Below are 12,711 nucleotides of genomic sequence, written 5' to 3'. Positions count from 1 at the left end.
AAATTTAATATATATATATATATATACTGGTGAAGTGATTAATTCCTCAATCATGGAAGTGTTGATATTTGAAGTGGAAGGTCTTGCAGAAACTATTGATGAAAATAATTGCACTTTTTCTATGGATATGGTCATTATAAGTCCATGATTTTATACTCTGTACATTACTTACCAATTTTTTCTTTTCCGGATATTTACAGGTGTGCTAGCATTTTTGATTGATACCAGGGATGACTTTATTACCTTGGGGGAAGAAGTATCACACTCAATAAGTTTATCACGAACGTGTTCGTTATCAGACTGGAACAACATAAACCGCAGCAATGGAATGAAAAATTCCAAACTAGCATTCTAGGTGGGTTTGGCATCAATTCAAAAATTCTAGCATTTGTGACTGCTGGTCCATGTACAGATGTTGATTCGCCAAGATCTTAATTATTAAAATTTTTATTTTTATGTTTGTCATTATTGATAATTTAAACATCTTAAGATGAATTCCATTAAGATGAATTAAAATTAGAAGAATTTCTAAATTACTACACAGAACTGTGGACAGACAAATATTTTAAAAAAGACAACTGGCAAACAATTAACGAAAATGAAAAGGAAATAACTGAAGAAGAATTAGAAATCAGCCTGAAAGAAACAAGAAACAGAAAATCACCTGGAGAAGATAAGCTAGGTTCAGAACTATATAAATACGCAGGAACAAGATTCAAAAAAAGACTCTTACTATTTTTAAATAAAATTTACTCAACTGGTATCCCCCCAATAGAATGGAAAAAAAGCAATTGTGATTCCTATCTTTAAGAAAGGTAATAGAGATGAACCTAAAAACTACAGAGGTATCAGTATACTAAATTCATTGTACAAAATATATAGCAGAATCTTAAATAACAAATAATGAAATATTCCGAAAACTTTATTCTAGAGGTACAGAATGGATTTAGAAAAGGCCGATCATGTATAGACCCAGCCTTTTGCCTAAAATTAATAGTAGAGAAAAGAAGAGAATATAATTTGGAAACACATATTGCATTTATTGACTTTGAAAAAGCATTTGACAAAGTTAAAAGAAACATATTATTTAACATATTAAAAGAAAGACAAGTACCAAATAATATCCTAAAAACTATCACAAGTATATATGAAAATAATCAAATACAAATAAGATTAAATCACGATTAAATAACTGAAGAAGAATTAGAAATCAGCCTGAAAGAAACAAGAAACAGAAAATCACCTGGAGAAGATAAGCTAGGTAGAAGATATATACAAGAGAGATAAACCAAGGGGTCCGACAGGGATGTCCCCTCTCAGCAACTCTTTTAATATCTACTTAAATGAAATAATAATAAAATGGAGTAAAAATTTACACCAAGGAATTAAACTTTCACCTACAGTTAACTTAAACACTCTTCTCTTTGCAGACGACCAAATAATAATTACAAATTCTGTAGATAACTTGCAGAAAGCTATTTTAAATCTAAATGAGATATCCAAAGATTATGGTGTGATAATATCAACAGAAAAATCAAAAACTATGGCCTTTAAAGGACAAGTTCCAGCAAGAACTAAAATAGTAATAGATAACAAGATCTTAGAATAGGTGAATTCATTTAACTACCTAGGATGTATGATCACATATGAAAATGAAAAAGATATAAACGTAAAAATTGCAAAATATTTAAAAATAACAGGTGTAATTAACTCTATATTTAAACCAAACCTAGTCAAAAACAAACCAGGCTAAAAGTATACAATACATTAACCTTACCGGTCTTAATGTATGGAAGCGAAATCTGGACAATAAAACAAAAAGACAAACAAAGATTAACAACAGCAGAAATGAAGTTTATGAGAAAAACTGCATAGTATACCCTATTTGATCACAAAAGAAACGAAGATATTATGAAAGAATTAAACCAAGAACCAGTAATAGAAAAAATTAAAAAATATAAACATAAATGGATGGAACACGTTCAAAGAATGAAAACAGAAAGATTACCAAAACAAGCCTTAAAGTACAAGCCATTAGGAAAAAGAAAACCAGGACGTCCTCTTAAACGATTCAACGATGACTTCTAAGGCCGGAACAGGCATGCTAGGCCTAAATCCTTGATACGTATGATGATGAAGGTGAATTGATTAAATTTTCTTAGTTCATTATTAATATCATTGAACTAAACGATAACAACTAATAAATGAGAATAAGAAATCAAATTAATTAAAATGTTGATAAATTTTGACTTTCCAATGCTTTGGCCAATACTTTTACATAATAAAAGAGGTTAATAATAAAACATTTCAATCATTCCAGAAAACGCACTTGATAAGCAGTGCTGAACTTTGCAAAAGTATGCCTTAGAGAATATTACTGATTACAGCCGTACATGCAGCGATTTATGTATTTGATGAATAAATCCACCCATCTAAATATTATCATCCATCCAAGATGGATTAAATTCCCTAATTCTTGACTCCGAGAGGGACTATAGGTATGTGTGTAGATCTGTGTGTTCGTGAGATTGGTTGGCTAACTCACCTTTCATTGAAGGCTCCTTATTTTCGGCTCTTTAAAAAGTATCTCACAGACATATATCTGGTAACTGCTCAGAAAGACAATGTGGTACTCAGTATTCCGTTTCAGATTTAAGTTATCTATGCTGCAATGGCCTCCTAACTACTGTTCACTAACCCAACCAAGCGAATGGTCTTTTTAAACTGTTCTGTTTGGCCAACTCATGAATATAATTTTTTATAATGTTGGTCAACTTTACATCATCAACATGTAAAGTTAATGATGTAAAGTTTATATGTAGCATGCAAAGTTTACATCATCAACTTTATGATGATAAAAATCATTTTACATGATTAAAATTTTATCATGTAAAATTTTATTATGTATGGATCCTACATCAACGCCATCTACTGCCCTCCACAAGTAGTATTTTTTGTCTGTAAATTGCGTGTGTTCTGAAGGGCCGATTTGTGTGTATGCGACACAAAAACCCGAGTTTCCGGAAGAAAAAATCCTTCTACCTCCGTATGAGATCGGGTTAACTCCTTCGATTGAAAAAATCCATATAAAGATTTCTCTCATCATGACGAGAATCGAACTTAGACCTTTTCTAATCGAAGGGTGCAACGTACCGACGTTCTTCCAATTGCGCTAGGGGAGCTTACCACGTTCATTCCCAATCACGCGATATCGCGCGATGCGAGTTCTCACCAAACGACCGATCACGCGTTATCGCGTGGACGTCGCTAACTAAATAAAAAAAATTTGGCCACCACACGAAATTCCAATTTTCAGCTTGGCAATGAAAGTGTTAAATACTGTTGAATAAAACAGACAAGGAAATCCTTCAAGATTACTTGAATAAGTTAGTATTGTGGTCAAAGAATAACCGGTTCTTTTAATGTATCAAAAGGTAAAGTTATTCCTTTTGAATTGAAAACATTTCAATCTGCGTATTACACTGATGAAATTTCAAGTCAGGAAATTTATTAGGGTAGGGAAGTTATGGAGATCATGGCTAACATGTTTCCATATTGCTGAGATCCTCTTACAAAAATTGGAAAAACCGCACAGCAGATCAACTGAGCACTTCAAAACGTGGTGACTAGTAGTGAAGGAAAAATTATCACCCCCCTTTATAAAGATTTCATGCATCCAAATCTGTGCTCAGATTTATTCGACTGGGCTTCTTCAGAATGCGGAAGTGGTTGAGAGCATTCAGTGGCGGCTCCTCTGAAGATGCTGTCCGGTTTGGGGAAGAAATTCCTGAGAGGAGCAAGAGAGCACAGTTAGAATTTGAGTAACAGTGTAGTCAGTAGAGATATAAGGTTACATTTTCTTGCTACGAGAGTGGAGAATGAGTACAATCCGATGTTTGAAGTGGTTCTCAATGAAAACTACCAATTAGATTTAACCCTGATAGGTTTTTTATATCTGATCCACACACGAAACGCCAAAAAACCTATAGCCTATTAGTACCGTTTGTGGGAAAGCAGAATCTTTTCACATTTTGCTTGAACATTTGAGGGTTGTAATCTTTGGGGAAGGCACATTGGGGTAGATGGAATGAAAAAGGATGCAGTGGAGTTTGTTCGGTGAGTTTCAAGATGGACTCTCAAAGGATGTTGGCTGGGTGGATTTCGGATTCGTATAGAGTGGGGATTTGTGGAGGTGTGAAGTAATGTCTTGTGTCAAAAAGGACGCCAAGTTTTTTTACTACAGTAGAAAAATCTTATCGTATTTGAATAATTCAATATTACTGAAGTTAGGCGGGAGGGATGCCAGCTGTTACTTGCTAAAGATCAGAGAGAACTGAGTTTTGGTGGCATGGAGGTTTACAAGGTTGTCCTCGCCCCACTGGGATATAGCTAGAAGATCAGAATTAGGGTCACAATTCATGGTAGATGTTGAGGATTCTAATACTTGATCACTACAAGTTTTATCAAATGAGAAAGAGTAATGGAGTGTACTTCATCCATAAAGTTATAGGTTGGATTGGAATTCTGTGAGAGCAAGTCATTTTTATACAAGGAGAACAGAGTGAATGAAAGAAGAAAACCCTGGGGTACTCCTACTTTGTAGGGGAAACCTGAGCAGAGTATGCTGTCCACCATGACATGTAGTGAGCGAACAGTAAGAAAGTTAGTGATCTGGTTAATATGGTCATGATTCTAGTTGGCATGATTCTATGTGTTTCATGAGTTGATTGTTGACCTTCTCCATAATTTTAGGGAGAACAGAAGTGAGAGCAATTGTACAGTAATTTGTTGGTTGACTGTTATAACTTTTCTTGCGATAGGTTGGATGTGGAGCTGTTTCCATCTTGTAGAGCAGATGCCAGTTAAATAGGATAGATTGAAGCGGAAATACAGGATAGGTATTCTGGGGCACAATTTTTTAACACAATAGGTGGGATTCCATCAGGACCAGATGTGTTATTCAAGTTATTAAGGATTCTTCAGATTTCTCTTATGAGAGAGATGAACGGAGCTCTTCTTGATGGAGTGGAGGGAACTTTCTGCAGGTCATTAAAGCAGCAATTGAAAGAGAATAGTGATTCCAGTAAGTTGGCCTTGTCTTTAGGTGAGATAACATGCCATCAAGATGTGAGAGTGGTGGGATCCCGAGTGGGCAGAAGTTGCGAACTTTCATTGGTCTTGGTAATGGAACAGAAGAACCGACTGCTATTTGCACATGATGTGCGTTTACAGCGTTCGACCCTTTAAAAAATGTGACTTCGACTTGGTGATGATCTTTTGGAAGGCAGAGCTGGCAAGGAGATTGTATCTTGTGCTATTCGTGATAAGCAGATGTCTTTTCTTTTACAGCACTGGAACACTTTTTTGAGAAACAAGGCTTTGATGGTGGCTGAGAATTTGGAATGGAATAAGAGATTAAAGCCTTAATTCCTCTGAGGTTGATTTCTGTTATTCGGTATGAACAAGTGTTTTGATCAGAAGAACTGAAACAGTAAATGGATCATGGGAGAGTGGGAGGGAGGGATGGAGGGAGGGAAGAATAAAATTCATGGAGTTCCTACTGGAGGGCACTCTTTTTAGTGCTTATTTACCAAGACAACAACTTGCAATCACAGTATACCTGGATGAAGGAGCTTGTTACTAAGAGGTCAAGTGTGTTGGCAATTTGGAGTGGTTATCGGGTATTCTGGCACAGATGAAGATTAATGATCTGAAATAGGTCATTGATGGCAAACACATCAGGATTCTGCCTACTTGATCGAGGACACTGGAGAAGTGGGAGCCAATACAAGTTGTGGACTTTGAAGTCCTCAAGAACGATGGCCCCACTATTGCGGTTTCGAACTGCAGAAAGTTCAACTTTAGACAGAGTGGACAACAGATTTTAGAGAGCAAAAGGGAGAATAAGAAAAGTGCAGATTGATTTGGAAGATGAATTTTGAGCCAAGGCAGATCAAACAGTGGATAATCAAGGATCTGCAGTCTGGAATGGTATGTTAGTTCTGGTGACTGCACAAGTGCTGCTCTTTTGACGAAAACAGTGTGTGTAATGTGTAGTTTTGGCAGTTTAGGTGAACAATGGCTGTAGATGTTGCCAGTTGGAGTTCTGGAAGAACAGTAATTCTGGATTTGATGACCGTAATTGGTGGTGGTGCACATCGTTTATATTGCTGTTCAGACCATGCATGTTTCATGAATCCAATGTGAAAACTTTTTTTTGGTAACAATTAGTGTTTTGGGGTCGTTTGGTTGGATTTTTGACGTTTTTTTATGGCTGGAATTTTTTGTTTATTTTTTATGGGGCTTTGATCTATTTTTGTGGGAGAATTTTTGAAATTGGCAGTAAAATTGCATTTCTTTGGGTTTTGGTCCATTGTATAAATGTCGCGTATAACTTAAAGGTCGGCTTAACATGGTAAGCTGACGATGAGTCGCATTGGGGTGCCTTCATCAAGGGGCGCTGATGAGAGAGAAAAAATGAAATAAAAACGCATTTTAATATTAGTGTTCACTAAATTTTACTAAAACTGCGAGATGTTTTTCACTGTATGGAATAGAGTTGGTGGAAGCACTAAATAAGCCTAGTGTGCCCCCGGGGCGTCGCGTTACAGGGTCTCCCTCACTACTACTTTCTTTATTTACATGCAGCGCGTATTTGCCTGTTAGGATGTGAGACGCACACGAGTATCCGGCTCTATATGTGTAAATCTTCGAATTGTTATTGCTAAACACACAGTGAACGTACAGTTAATTCATTCTGAGGTCAGTAGATTCAAAATTTAACCTGACTTTACAAATCAAAGAAAAATGTTTGCATTTCTTTACGTATTTAATTTTACTTTTTATCTACATTTATTCTTCATGTCTTACCAAAATTTTTATTCAATAGAATTTTTATTTCAGAACGGAACTCCTGGAACTGAATTATGAATATTATATTCTATCTAATTTTCTTATATCATTTCCTCTTTCACTCATATCATAGTTTGAGTTGGCATTGAAGTTTTGCGACCGGATGCCCTTCCTGACACCAACCCTCGCATTTATCCGGGCTTGGGACCGGCATCTATTGAGACTAGCTTGCTTCCTTCGGTGGCTGCATAAGACGAAATGACTTAGCAAGATAGGAAAGATTCACCCCTAGCCCTCGAATACTCTAATAGCATCAGGGGAGAGGAGCAAGGAGAGGAGAAAGAAGCAAAGAAAGAAGAGGAGGGACCAATCTACAGAATAATATAACAGATATATATTACATAAAGTAAGGCATGGTCCAGCATCAGGTACCTCGGGTTTGCCATGCCCGTACTCACTAAAGTGAGCCCTTGACATTTTTTATGGCTGGAGTGTTATGCGATAAGAGGGTGCCGATCAATCTGAAAGGCAAAATCTATAGGAACAGTAGTGAGACCAGCTATGACATATGCTATAGAAACTGTGGCCCTGAGGAAAAATAACATCAGCAGGATGGAAGTAGCAGAGATGAGAAGGCTTAGGTGGATGTGCGGTGTGACCAGAAAGGATCGTCTGAGAAATGACTATGTCAGGGGAACAGTGAAAGTTACGAACTTAGGAGCGAAAATACAGGAGGCAAGGTTGGGATGGTTTGGTCATGTGATGAGGAGGGAGGACGAATATGTAGGAAGAAGGGTCATGCAGATGGATGTGCAAGGACGGCGGAAGCGTGGGCGGCCAAAGAAGAGATGGAGGGAGCTGGTAGAAGAAGACTTGAGGATGAAGAACTTGGATGTGGTGACAGCCCAAGACAAGAAGGTGTGAAGGAGACTCATTAACAACAGTGATCCCACTTAAGTGAGAGAAGCTGCCGAAGAAGAAGAAGAAGAAGAAGAAGAGGAAGAAGAAGAAGAAGAAGAAGAAGAAGATGAAGAAGAAGAGAAGAGGATGAAGAAGAAGAAGATGAAGAAGAAGAAGAAGAGGATGATGATGATGATGATGATGATGATGAAGAAGAAGAAGATGATGATGATGATGATGATGATGATGATGATGATGATGATGATGAAGAAGAAGATGATGAAGAAGAAGAAGATGATGATGAAGAAGAAGATGATGATGAAGAAGATGAAGAAGAAGATGATGATGATGATGATGATGATGATGATGATGATGATGATGAAGAAGATGAAGAAGAAGAAGAAGAAGAAGAAGAAGAAGAAGAAGAAGAAGAAGAAGAAGAAGAAGAAGAAGAAGAAGAAGTAGAAGATGATGATGATGATGATGATGATGATGAAGAAGAAGAAGAAGATGATGAAGAAGAAGAAGATGATGATGAAGAACATGAAGAAGAAGAAGAAGAAGATGAAGAAGAAGATATTCTATCTAAATTTCTACTGGTTCGAAAGTTTTCACAGACAGTAATCAGTATCTATTACTTCATTTTAATAGATACTTAATTATCTATTACTTCATAGAGTCTAATTCCTGACTATTTGTACTAAAAGAAAATGCCAGATAATGCTGCATAATATTAATATTATGCAGCATAATAAGCATAATATTAAGAAGAAACTACGCAGTGTTTTATTTTTCAATGAGTGGAGATTTCAGAATGAAGTGTGATTTACAATGTACTTTCTTTGTGTGTTTTTTGAAATGAAAGTGGCCGTGACTATTTTTGCCAACTGAACTTCGGAAACTTCGGATTTGTAACATGTATAACATCTTGACTTATAAGAGTAAACCTATGTTAGCCGGAATTTCTTCCATTAGGAAATTCCAAGTCAACGTTTCGGTTGTTTTCAAGATACGCGTGTATTCATTTTTGAAGATGTGTTAGGGAAAACACTGTGGAAATTATTTTCGTGCTAATTTCCGGCCAAAAAAAAAATATTCCGACAAAAAAATGTTATGAAGCAAAATTTATTGCAATTAATAAGTTCTGAACATTACTTTTATTTCACCTTGCACTACCTACGATGTATGGAAATACGCATGTTACGTTGTTATCCTTTCGTGGGTTTCCACCCAGGAAAAAAATAAATAAACAAGCAACGTTAACAAATATACATATGATGAAATTATCTGAAACGTGTTCTATACGGAATTGATTAAAATTTTGTTTGTTTTGAAGTATTATAACCCTCCTCCTCCTGCTGCCAGGACCTTTCATTGTAAAGGAATTAGAAATGTCCACTTTCTTCTAATTTCGAATTTCACACTTTTCACAGAAAAGTGTGAAATTCGAAAGATTTTCAAATTTTTGAAATTATTAAAGATTTTCATAATATTATCAATAAAACAAAGTCTTCAAAGCGCGTCCTTCATGCAATCTGTGAAGTATTCTAGGAAATTGGATTTTCAACAAAAAGAAAAATCACAAAATCTGGAATGTTGCCATCCCGTTTTTTTTTCCCCCTCTAAATATTTCAAATAATACCCTTGAATTAAGCTCTTCGAAAATAAATAAAATGTATTGCCGATTAAGTGATTAGACATAATTAGAAGAAACAATTCAAAAGGACATTGGTTTTCCAAGGTAATGCACTATTCAAGTAAAGAAAGTATGCAAAGATCTCTGATTTTTTTTCTGGCATTAAAAATTGTACAATAAAAGGAGAAAACAAAAATAATTTGTATATTTTTTGTCTATCCAATATAACTGAAAGCCCAGCTACCCAGCACCCAGCATGGAACAAGGAACTGCGTTTTTTTTTTTTTTTAATTTTTTTTTTATAGTGAACTGAGAGGTACCTATGATTGCGAGATAATCTGGTTAAGTGTTCTTGTCAGTGTGAAGGATTATCGCACTTGCTGTTGCACGTGACGGCCAAATTTAACCATTTTATTATGTAGCTAAAAATTCCCACGTATACTACAGTAATAAATTTTTAATAATGTGGATATTTCGTCTTAAGTATCCTAAAACATCATCAGTACAGCTATTAACAATACTAGGAAAGTACATTCAAAGGAACAGTTGGTGCTCATGCTTACATTGGAATCCCTCTATGCGTACATTTCTATTAACAGATAGCATACATCGTATCTAGATTTTTGCTTTATGTATATAGACATCCTGGCCAGGTGTGAGCTTAATATATGTATTTTTCAATTTTACAATTCTGTAAAAATTTAAAAATTGTACACAAAAATTGTACACAATTTTTGTGTGCAATTTTGTGTACAATTATATGTTTGGATTTTTTTAACCTTTAAATTTTAAGTAGGAAGCCTGTGTAGCTCAGTGGAAGGGGCGCTTGCGTCCTCTGCGCTTGGCCGCTTGAAGTTAGACCTAGGTTCTAGTCTAGTCGCTGACTGGAGGAACTTTTTCTAAGCCTATCTTCGACCGGTTCCCGAGTTAGTCGATCTCTGGCACAGGCAAGCGGGTTTTTCCTCCAGGAAACTCGGGTTTTTCGTCCCGTAAACTCAAGAAAATCGACCGTGGTACCCACATTATTTCAGACAGTGACATATCTTGTTAGGGTTAGGTACCAAGAGATGGCAGCACTTGTTTGCCAGCCTCTTCATCGGTGGCTGCTATAATTAGTGATAGACATCGGCCAGCTATCTCTGATTGGCTACCGGTGGAGATTGAACTGCCCACTCAGTCTCCAAAAGCTAGATAGGGTATAAAGGCCTCGCCTACTCCCTATTAGGGAATAAAAGGCGTTAGTTGATTTTTTTTTTTAATTTTAAGTAGGTTAATAAAAAGTAAGGGATGCTCAACTTAAAATTGCGTTCGGGCGCCAGAAACCCTAGAACCGACAGTGGCTATCTTAGACACCTTAGCAATCTGCCCTCTGAACTTCAACTCTCAATCCACTAACACCCCAAGTCGCTAGTTGCATCATTCTCTTTGTTTACAGTTCCGTTAATGTGATACACTACCTGTAATCTTTTAATCCAAAATGAATAACTTTACACTTTTCTACATTCACCTGATATCCATTATCTTTTGCCCATATTGCCGCTTATTTAAATCATCCTGTAAGCTCTCTACATCATCTTAATTAATTATTGCCTTCTCCCAACTTGTAATCATTACCAAACAACTGAATATCTTTCTTCATGCCATTTTCTATATCATTCAGGTACAAATTAAACAATAATGGTCCAAGCACCAAGTCTTGAGACACACCACTGGTCATCTGTTTCATCCTGGACTCTGCTCCTCCAAACACTACTTTTTAAGTATGTCCATGAGCCGTTCTCTTATCCACATCACCGATTTGTTCTACTTTGGGTAACGGTACTCCATGGGATATCCCGTCAAAAAGCCTCAGCAAAATCCAGCACTAGCACTATATAGCTATTCTTGGAAAATTAAAAGGAAAATACAGTAAATTGGAAATAAAGGTGACCGCCAGATATTAGTACGTAGTGTTATTGCTTTGGGTATTTTCTCTGTTCATCCACTTCACACCGACTCCTGTTTTATAGTGAGTTCTTGCTGTATTAATCAAATATTCGCCACTATCTTTACTTCTCTTCCATTAATTTTTTTTTTTTTTACTCATACCTTTCAAGTTGATTTTCAAGTATTTTATAACCTTCTATCCGAAGTTTGAATACAATTCCTCAGATGTTTCCTGCAACCGGTCCGAAAGCTGATATATTGTCTATGCTCTCATCATCCAACGTGATTACTAAACTTAAGATCCTTTTCACATCATTACCTCCATCACAAGACTGCATGAAACGATTATATCTCGAAAACTCGTGAAGTGCTGTGGATTTATTGTCTTGCTATTTACTCCTTCCAACTTTTGATTCCACACTTTAAAAGTATTCAAACTTTTTTTTAAATCTTGCTCCCGCTACATGAAAGGATTTTGTAAACCTATAGTAGTTTCGTACCTTGCGTTGTCGAATTATATTTTCCTGTTGTTTATTAATGTTATAATTCTGTTGGGTTTTGATCGATTTTTAAAGTCCTGAACGTTGTTCTCGATACTGGAGATGGAAATTTTTGAAGCTATTTTTGGCCCACCAGTTAACTCTGCAGAGGTCTTGTATCGGATGAAATTGAATCGCCCAAACGTTCGTTTCAAACCCATTCTCTGCAAGATTCGAACTCATTTCTTTTCCACTTTCTTAGTAGGACTGACACTAATCTAATGAAAGGTTCCAGCATAATACGACATCTGAAGATAAGATGATAAAGATCTGAATTCCAAACAGTGAGAAAAGATTGAGAATTCACCAATCATCACCATCTGATATGGTCAAACGGAATACCGTTTAAGTGTCTATTCAAGACGGCTAATGAATTGGAGACATGTATTTCTGAGTCACTTAACTTGGAGAATTTTCGTTCTTTCAGCAATGTCTGAAGCGTTGAAAGATGTACGCGTTTTAGTATCACGATTGAATTCTCCGAACATTACATCAATCAGCAGATTAGGGCTAGGAAGTTTCGAATAGTTGTATATGCTAATAAATGCTGATTGAAGTGCCTTAATGCTGATTGAAATGGATGTCATATGAACATGATTAACTGCATTGCATTGTATTCATTTGCATATTCCTACTACAGATTTTTTTTTGTAACACCAGCAGTTTGAAAGAATGACGGAGAGAAATGAATTGTTTTAAATTTATTAGGAACAAGAAATTTATGTAAAGGTAATATTTGCATAAACAATTTCTCAACATTGTTTCAATATAGTTCTCTTATTTTTCACGAATTTTTGCCGTCAGTGTCACAACTGATGGCGAAATGTAATCAACATTTTCTTGTGCTGCCACCTGCTG

This window comes from Typopeltis vanoorti, chromosome 24 (assembly GCF_054136105.1).
Source record: "Typopeltis vanoorti isolate ZY-2024b chromosome 24, IOZ_Tvanoo_1.0, whole genome shotgun sequence".
NCBI classification, from domain to species: Eukaryota; Metazoa; Arthropoda; class Arachnida; order Uropygi; family Thelyphonidae; genus Typopeltis; species Typopeltis vanoorti.
Note: the sequence above shows the minus strand (reverse complement) of the source record.